At 37.7% G+C, this 5,508-nt stretch overlaps 1 long non-coding RNA gene across 1 annotated transcript in view; it reads left to right on the top strand.

Moving 5' to 3' along the window:
• Positions 1–4,222, top strand: part of LOC123240557 — a 45,511-nt gene extending 41,289 nt beyond the window's left edge. Inside the window, exons 2-3 of the long non-coding RNA XR_006505793.1 lie at positions 2,076–2,349; positions 4,109–4,222. This is a non-coding gene — a long non-coding RNA (uncharacterized LOC123240557). The remainder of the gene's footprint in view (positions 1–2,075; positions 2,350–4,108) is intronic.
• The last annotated feature ends 1,286 nt before the right edge of the window (positions 4,223–5,508 follow it).

Below are 5,508 nucleotides of genomic sequence, written 5' to 3'. Positions count from 1 at the left end.
CCTCCCTCCCTTCCTTCCTTCCTTCCTTCCTTCCTTCCTTCCTTCCTTCCTTCCTTCCTTCCTTCCTTCCTTCCTTCCTTCCTTCCTTCCTTCCTGTTTTTTGTAAAGATATTTATTTTACCAATTACATGTAATAACAATTTTCTGTTTTCTGTTTTCAGTTTTCTGAAGTTTATAGTATCCAAAATGTTTCCCTCCCTCCCTTCTTTTCCCCTTCCCCAAGCTGGTAAGCAATTTGATCTAGATTATACATATATTATCATGCAAAGCATATTTCCATATTGTTCATCACTGTAAGAGAATACTCATATTAGACCAAAACCCCAAATAAACTAGAGTGAAAAAAAACTGTTTGCTTTGATCTGCATTCTCCCTCTAACAGTTCTTTCTCTGGAGGTGGATAGCTAACTCTTTTACAGTGGATCATCATACAATATTGCTGTTACCGTGTATAATGAAGAACAGAGGTTCTTAACCTCTCTTAACTTTCTTAACAATTTTTAACTTTTTTTTGGTCATAGAGCTCATTAGCAGTGTGAGAGCCCCTTTGGACCTCTCATAATAATGTTTTCTTTCTTGCATTCATAATTGAAGGAAAGAATTAAATTTAAATTAGAGGGTAGTGAAAACAAAAATGTAATTTTTCCCCCCTTCCAAGTTCATAAACACTCTGACATCTCTTCACAGGCTCCAGGTTAAGAGCCCTGGAGTATTAGATCATTTGCCAAATAGTGTGGACTATAAGCAATATCTCCTTATAAAACATGTAAGATCCAGCGAAAATGAACCCACCAAAATCTTGCAAGATCATCTTGAAACCATTTGTAGATAAAATCAGAACCAACCAACCAAAAATAGTACATTGCTGCCAACAGTTTTATAATGATTTATTTTCCTCAGTGAGAGAACAGTGGAACATTTGGATTCAGTCATCTTAGTACAGGAATATACTTAAGAAATTATATCAGAGGAGAGTGGCTGCATCTTACCAAATTCCTATAGAAGAAACCCCTTTTGGAGGCTACACAAATATCAAAGGCACTCGGGGATCCCTTTTCAAATAACATAAGAGAGAGGAGAGGAAGCATGGTGAAGTAGATGAAGCTGGCCTCAGAGGCATGAGGAGTGAGGTTCAGATCTGGCTTCTGGCACAAACTGGCCTTTATCAGTTCACTTGACCCATCTATGCTCCAGCCAACTTTCCAAGACTATAAGTTGCAGAGAAGGTACATAAGTGAATTGCCAAAAAAAAAATTCAAGACTGGGAACTGCCTACATAGAACACAGGCCTGGTTTAAAAAATAATAAAAGCAAGTTTATTTTTTTTAATTTAAATAAGAAAGAGGACTCTAATTGATTAGAAAACATCACAGTGATTTTCCCCGTGAAAACATCACATCAAAGAATATGTCAGCTTCTTAATACACACTCGATTTCTCATTTCATAAAACCTTTCTTCCTTAATTTTGGTGTCTTCCCCTTGGGAAGATCTCCTATTTATCCTGTATTTTTCATGTTTGCACACAATTCGTGGGCATATAAACTCTCCCCAGTAGTCTGTGAGCTCCGTGAGAGTAGGGACTGCCTCTGCCTTCCTCTTATTCCCAGAGCTTGTATCTCTAAGTCAGCATTTAATAAATGCTTATGGCTTGACTCTACAATGGTGCGTCCATAAGTCTGTTAGCCTTTCGGCTCCGGGTAGAAGCAGAAGAAGCAACGAGGATGAAGAAATCTGTTTCAGGGTTTTAGAAGACGGCATGTTATCGAGGCTCGAAAGAATAGATGGGCAAAGAGAACCTTCCAGACATAGGACCCTGGGCCCATGTTCGGAGAGGGGCCCTAAAGGGCCACCAGTATAGCCCCCATGTTATAGATGCCCTCAAGGTGCCTCAATCAGCCAGAGTCGACATTTGAACCCCGGAACTTCCGTTTTCCCCTTCGCATGTGGCTGCCCTGACGGCGCCGGCGTAGAAAAGACCACCGGGTAGCCGTTGAGTTCTCAGAAGGGGGAGGGCCTGGGAGTTATAGGTCCCCGCCACAGTCCCTACTTGACGTTGTCTTTTCCACCCTTTCAGCTATGTTTGCCTTGGGCCGGAGCACCCTGAGCCGCCTCTCTGTTCGAAGCATTCAACAAACGGTGCTAAGGCAGAAGCACCAGAAAAAGAAACTTGAATTCGAAGAACAGTTCGGCCTCCCCTTCTTGCTAAGTGGAGCCGTTTTCTGCTTTTCTTCTTGGGGATACCTTCTGTGTCACCTGGACCTCCATAATTACCTGTCCCCCATTGGCAGAGTCAGGCCGAGGCCATGGAAAAAGGAGTGACGGAGAGCCCTCCTGTCTCAGCACAGCCGGTACCTTTCTCAATTGCGCCCGAACTAGCTTTGGCTTAAACCACTTAGAGACAGCTTGCTAGCCACTCTGATGTGGCATTATTAGGGCGTTGAGTGTATTTGAAATCTGTTTGTCTGTTTGTTTTAAGGTAATGGAGGAAATGGGGAAAGTGAAGAAAATGCTGGGTTTAGATGGATGGTGAAATGAGGCTAGAAAATTCTAGGTAGCAGGGGTTTCAGGCAAGGGGGGATCTTGAATGCCAAAGGAGCTAAAAGTTTGCCCCGAAGGCACCAGTCACTGAGAGATTTTTAGCTTGAACCGACGTGAGGAGACAATTATTCTGTCCCTGGCATAAATGGAGAGAGTGGAGCAGGAAGGTTTGTGAAGCCGTTACTGCAGTGATCTAAGATGGTGGTAATGAGGGCAGGAGCAGGAGCAGAAGCAGGGGTAGTGGGAAGAGTGAGATTGTAGAGCAAAATGGAGAGGTTTTTGACAAACAAATGGATATAAGAATGAAATATGAATATGAAATATGTAAGGAAGGCTTCTCAATTATAAAAGACTGGGATTATTAAATTACTTTTGTATCTCCAGTGCCTTGAACAAAACCTGGCACATAGTCGGTGGTTAAGAAATGCCTAATTGTTCATTTAAGGCTGAAAGATATTATTGAGGCTTTGATATTTTATATGACATAGTAATACAACTTTTTTGTCTTATTAATTTTCTCCAACAGAATACCTCCTGCTGAAGAATCCATTTTTATGCTAATACTTAGTATTTTTTCACTTAAGCTTTTATTTTCTCTCTTTCCCATTCACCTCCTATTGAAGGGAAAAAAACACCAAAGCACTTGTAACAAATATATACTTATTTATTTTTATATATGCTCACACACACACACCCATATATATATACACATATATATACCTATACAAATATATACACATACTAATGAATAGTTACATATATTAATATTCCATAGTGTTTTTTTAGTCTGAAGAATTCACTTTTATAGACATTAATTGTCAAAGAATTTAATTTTAGACATAAAGAAAATCAGGTAAAGAAAATTGTTTAGTTAGGGGTGCTGGGTTACACAAAGAGGGATAACTTTCTTTGTACCAAAGAAGAGTGTCTCATGAACCTTTCTTTGCTCATAACAAGAATAACTTCTTTCCCCTCAATTCTCCTTATTTAAAGCCGTTATCCTTTATTCTTCAAGCCCCAACTTAAATGCCATTTACTTCAGAGTGCCCGACTTGCTCCTTAAAGGACAAGTTACTTAATCACTCTGGAAGTCATTTCTTTATCTGTAAAATTTAGAGTCAAGAAAGACTCAAGGTTTAAATGCCCTTTAAATGGCAAGTCACTTAACCTCTCTGGACTCCTTTCTTCATCTGTAAAATTGAGGAGTTAGACTAGATACAGCCTCTAAATCTGTGATCCTATCATCCCACCAGGAGTAATCCACTCCTTATTTCAGCCAAGTAGCATTAAGTGTCTACTATATTCTAGGAACTGTGCCTAGACTCTGGTGATATCTATATCTACCTAGATATAAAAAACCAAAAAACAAAAAAAGTCTACTTGAAAAGAACTTACATTAAAATGGGGGAGACAAATATGTATGTGTATATAAACATACATATAAACACAGGATAAATATAAAGTAATTGGGGAAAGGGGGCCCTATTGCATGTAGATTATACTATTCATCTTACATTGCCTTGTCTTTTATGTGTTTATAATTTATGTAATTTTATTTGTGTATTTCAGATATTATGGGAAGAACAAACAACCTGGAGCGCAAAAGACACATACCTAGTTCTTGTTGGGATATTAAAAAATGCTTTATTATATAGCTTTGATGTTGAACTTCAGTATAACTAATTAAACTTGTTTAGTAACCATTTTCATTTCAATTTATTTCAGTATGTAAAATATCATCAAAACTTTTCAGTCATCTCCTTCATATCTATATTACAATTCTTTGTCCATTCCTGATTATTCACAGTTCCTCTCATTGTCATAATTAGTGTGTAATTTGTTATTCTCTTTCCACTTCCCATTATTTCATAATGATCTTAACAAATTTTTAAATATTACTCATAGAAGTCATACCTGTGCTAGGGATATGTATGATAAACAGAAAAGATATGTTGGTCACCTGACAGAGAGAACAGAAAAACAGCCAAGTGTTCCACTGGTATCCTCAGGATGCTAGCAGAAAGTGAGGAAGGACTTGAGCCTGTTAGATGGCCTCCTTGGCCACATTATGCATGAAGATGGACAAGAGCACAATGGGTAGGCATGGCTGGGTTGTGATGTGTGTTCTTTGGAAAGAACATCCAAACCAAATCAGTGAGTCACAGATCCAACTTGAGAATTTAAAAATAATTACATTATGTATAATATTCCATTTATTAATATATTATGATTTAACCAATTCCTATATTATTGTATACATAGGATAGTTCTGGGATTTTTTTTTACGACAAATCATCTGTTATTAACATTTTTGAGCAAATATTCCCTTTTTGGAGCTTATTTTTGATAGCACCTTCAGGGTATATTCCCAACAATGGTATTATGGGAGGTGGGCAGTCAAAGGATGATTTTTTTTTTAAACTTTTATGGCATGCTTCCAGATTTTTCTCCAAAAAGGTTTTACATGTTTGCATTCCACCAACTCATTATTTTTTTCAGTTGATAGTGTTAGGAATACATGAATCAAACCCTTCTTTAGATATTAACTAGCTCCATGATCCTTGAAAAGTTACAACCGTTGTCTGCCTCAGTTTCTAAATGTATAAAATGAGAATAATATGCACCTACCTTCCATTTCTATATCACCATTATTGAGTTACTGATTTTAATTGTGCATTTGCCGATTTGGTAAGTTTTGTTAATAGCATTTTTATTCAGCTAAAAGACAGGTTGTAATAGAATAGTAGTCACAACACTTGGATTCAAGGTTCTGAAGTTGATTTTTCCTGCCTTTAATACTTACTGACTGTAAGTTAATTAACCTCTCCAAGCCTTTATTTTTCTCCATGACAGATGATAAAGGGGATGGGGAAGCATTTATTAATCACCTACTATGTGCCAGACACTGTACTAAGCACTTCGCCTATCTCAGAAGTTTCTTGTCAAGGGAGTGCTTTGTAAACCCTAAA

This window comes from Gracilinanus agilis, chromosome 3 (assembly GCF_016433145.1).
Source record: "Gracilinanus agilis isolate LMUSP501 chromosome 3, AgileGrace, whole genome shotgun sequence".
Taxonomy (NCBI): domain Eukaryota; kingdom Metazoa; phylum Chordata; class Mammalia; order Didelphimorphia; family Didelphidae; genus Gracilinanus; species Gracilinanus agilis.
This window is presented reverse-complemented; position numbering and strand designations above follow the sequence as displayed.